This window comes from Pelodiscus sinensis, chromosome 1 (genome assembly GCF_052426305.1).
Source record: "Pelodiscus sinensis isolate ZL-2025 chromosome 1, ASM5242630v1, whole genome shotgun sequence".
NCBI lineage: Eukaryota > Metazoa > Chordata > Testudines > Trionychidae > Pelodiscus > Pelodiscus sinensis.
In genome coordinates, this window is record NC_143052.1 from 238,743,985 (window position 1) to 238,748,484 (window position 4,500).

A 4,500-nucleotide genomic window follows, 5' to 3' on the forward strand; every position below is an offset into this window, starting at 1 on the left:
ACCAGAATGCTTGTTGGCCAGTTTCTTCTTTGTTTCTGGCTGAGCGGGTGACCTTGTGCCGGTGGAGGCTGGTGCTTCTGTGATGCGACCACGCTGCTGCTTACCTTCAGCAGACTGTTGATAGTGCTTTCTGTGCGAGGCTTACATCCCTAGTGCACCCTCACATGAGTTACTCCCCAAATACTCCCAGAGACGGAACGGGCAGGAGGCTGCTTGTAAACCTTCTGGGCCTACGTGCCTTTTGCAGACTACTGAAAACGGTGACACTTCTAAAGAGCCATTTTCAGTGCCAGTTGTTTTTTCTTGGGCCTGCTGGCAGGCTGGAGGCTCTGCAGGAAAACATGCACTAAGGGCTTCAGCCAGCTTAGAATACAGTTGGGTGAGTTTCGCCTCTCTGTTTTAGGAAGCAGCCTGCTTTGTCTCTCCCTGTTTCTGGGTTCTTGTGTATTTCTGCTCTGAATTCTAAGAAATAAATGAGTGTTACATTGCAACCTTTTAGCAAGAGTGTTTGTTTTTATCTAATGGCAGTTTGTCTGCAGTGAGTATAACCTTTGTGCTCTGCACATGCTGAGAAAGGGCTCTCTGCCTAGGCCTCATACAAAGGCTCACAAAGTACAGCACTAAGACAGCCAAGTGGCCTGAACACATTGTACAAATGGCATGGAGGGATTATGGCTTGTGCTTAAGCTTTTGGCTTGAATTACAGCCATAGGCTGGCCATGCTGCAGCCTTAAACCCTGCCAGGGTTTGAGATGGATGCTACTTTCCCCAGGCACCCAATTTTCATCTGCATAATGTCAGGTGACGCTGGCTTCATGGGTATTAAATGGTTCCTTTCTTAGGGCTTGGAGATCCTTGAATGAGAGGTTTTATGGAAATGCCAGGTCTTGCTTATTTGAATGTTTTCTGTTGTCATTGTATGCCTTGCTGAGATCAGAGTATAGCAATATGAGCTGGGCAGGTTTTATGGAAATACCAGGTCTTGCTTATTTGAATGTTTTCTGTTGTCATTGTATGTCTTGCTGAGATCAGAGTATAGCAATATGAGCTGGGCAGAAAATGCAGCAGCCCCAGTAAAGCAACGCGTTCTTCTGAATAGTAAAAGTGTATTTTAAAAATTTGTATAAATCAGGCAGTTAGTCCAGAAAGAAACGAAGTAAATAATGAAAATAAGAGCCATGTGTGTGGCCTTCTGTTAATTAGTCAGACATCTGCTGGAATAGGTATTATTTAAAGGAACCAATGATTGCATCTCTGAAAGAAGTTTCCTATCAAAGGGAAATTCGATCACAGGAGGATTTTATTTTCCTGGGAAGTTCCCCAACCATATGCTGTAGATCTCAAAAACTCATATCTCGGTCATTTATTTTTAATGCAGCATCTTCCTTCTGTCCCTTACGTTCACTCTACCTTATTGGAATTGACGTAGAGAGAGGAAAGACGGAGAGGATGCCACCTCTCTCTTGCTTGCTAGAATCCCTAAAAGAGTTTTCTTTAGAAGTCCTGTTAGAATGAAAATCTGCCATTCACTTTCATTCCATTGTGCTTTACAAGAAAAGTTCTGCTCATCACGTTGGTATGCAATGCACAGCTGCAGGCAAACTTCTTTTGCTGATGTGGACGGTGTCATGGGAATTCTGTGCAAAACAGTAAATCAGATGCTCATTTCTTGGCTACATTTGTCTCCTGCCCCCTCACCCTCACCACCCCCCCACCCCGGGTTCTCTCCCCTCAGTTCAGGAAAATCATTTTAGTAGAAAAACTCCAAGTAGTCACATGAACTAACAACAATTCTGACATATGTCTGTTACGTGTAAAATATTTACCATCACAAGTCAGTGGGTTGTAATTGCTATCTTCTCACTGCAGTGTATTGTTCTCACTTAACAGCTGTTTTAGAGGCTTGTCGAGACAGTGTAACATTTTCTTTAGGAAAAGAAAAAAAGCCTTGTAAAAATGGGAGATATGGGAAAATAAGTTGCTTAATTTTGTTCTGGACACGTTCAAGTCAAAGAATTTTGGGTCGGTGCTCCCCTAAATCCAGGGAGAAAGTGAAACAAATGAGTTAGTCTGCACCTCATTTTTTTCCCCATGGGTTTCCTTGACTTGTTTTTGCTGTAGGTGGTGTTTTGTTCCTGCACAGTAGTGGTAAATTCTCCTGAAACTGCATTTCCCCCCAACCAAACTGTTCACAGAGTTCATGGCATGTTTCTGTTTTCACTTCACTCTGGAGGTGCTACCCTGGGCACTTTTTTTGGAAGTACAGTTCATCCACTTCTAAAATCTTTTTGTTCTCAGAGTTACATAGAACAACCCTTTGCAATCTGAAAACCAAAATCTGGCTCTTGCATGAGGCCTCTTGCCTCCTGAGCATCAGTTTATTGGCCATTTCCTGTTTTCTTTTTCTATACAGTTGTTTAAAACATATTCTCTGCTTGAGAAAAAAGTTGCCGGCTTGACAGCTGTGAAGACTGATCACTAGGCATGGGCGGCAGCGGGTGAAGGCCCAGCTGGGAAAGGCAAACCCCAACCCTTCTGCCTGAGGCCCTGCCCCTGAAGCCAAGCCCTGCTCCACCCAGCCCAATCTTCCTAGCCGCCTGGAGGTTGCCAGGCGCCAGCCCTTGCCCCATCCCTTCCTGGTGGCTGGGGGGTTGAGGCCCCGGCCTTCCCCTGCGACCAGGCAGCTGGGCATGTAGGCAGTTTCGGGAAGGCTGTGCCTTCTCTGGCTTACTTTACCAGCCGCCCATGTCACTAGGTACCCACAGAACAGCTACAGTGAGCGAATCGGCACTGCAGTGGCTCTGCCAGCATGCCTCTGCCTTTCCAGCATGAAGGTACGAGTGACAACCTCAAAGGATGTTCTGCTTTGAATCCTCTGTGTTTTGTCACTATTGTGGCTGATATCCTCACTAGATACACTGGGGGGAATTTAATATAGGGCCAGATTTTGAAAGCGAGGCATCTAACTGGAATATACATGCTAATATATCGGAATTGCATACCCACACCGGGTGCTTACTTGCATGAATTAGATGTGTTCTAATGTAGATGTCTAAATGGATGCATCTAACTTTGGACATCTTACTGCTCAAAATATTTGCTGTCCAAATTATGTACTACAGGTATCTCCTGGATTACACACCACACTGACATTTTCTGCATGTGGTTTGCTTATTTATTTTCAGAAGAACATTCCATAACAAAGAATTTACCTTGCTCTATTTATGCAGCCTCATTTCTGAAAGACAGTTTTTGTACTCAGAATTATCACCATAAGAACACACCGTTGTGTTTTACTTCACTTCAAATTTGTACATTTTGCTGACTGCCAAGTTCATAGCGTATTCTAAAGGATAACTAGCAACGTCTGATCAGGGTCCTTTATCTTTTGAATGTTATGACTTTTGGAAGAAAAGCTGCTTCTTTTCTCTCAAGACACTTCCGTGAAAATGATCTTTTGCACATGTTCAGGATTGTATGTAGCTTATTCTGCCTGATTTGTTTTCTATATTCTGTTGATTAAAGACAGACCCTAAAATTTCCCTAATTCCATAGCTAGTGTTTATCTTTTTTTCATGCGATTTTGGTGACTTTCATTGTATGTTCTTGAAATAATATATCTGGCCATGAGTGATCACCTCTGTAGGAAGATAAAATATGATTTCTTACAATCATAGTAAGGACATCAACTTGAGGAAGAATCAGTTTTTTCCTCTCTGTGACAGGAGAGTTCCTCGGGCATCTGGAAATGTTGGGAGTCTTGTTTGTTTTTGTTTTTAACTGCTTCCTTTTATGTTGTTAAATGCAAAAAAGTATGTTTAAAAATAAAGGGTCAGAGTCTGACCCTGTCTTCTGTGGGAACCACAGTAGGACAATATTTTAACATCAAACACTGTTCAGCATTTTTCAGCACAAAAACAAAAACAAAAATGGGGTTTGCAACAATAACTACAGAGTGAGCTAATGTCCCATTTATGTCTCACTGAAGGCTTTGAAAGAAACCATTCTCTTTTAGAGACAGCTCTATGACATGCATATCAGATATGTTCTACATTTCTCTTCTTTTTTTCTTTAACTAAGGATGTTTCCAGTAAAGTAAAATCTTTGTTTTTTTAAGGAGATTATCTGCATCTGCCGCTTATTCTCGCTCTCCTCTCCTAAATTCATAATTTCCTCTTTGTGACATCCAAGACATTTGGTATGGAAGCACATGACTGCATGTGGGAAATTAGCAGCAGGAGTTGAAGAACTTTTAAAGGGGCAAAGATATGTTTTAAAATCAAATGAAAGTTTATTTTATCTGCCCACATTATTTTGTTTAGTGGGGTATAGTCTCCCCAGCTGCTTTGACTAGTGCTGTTACTTATGAATTTTCATAGCTTTCAAGTTTCAACCTGATGTGATCTGAAACAGCTGAAAATTTAAACTTCCAAGTTAATGTTGGAAATACGAATAGACCCTTCAGAACTGAATCACTACCATAATGCCAATATTCAGATA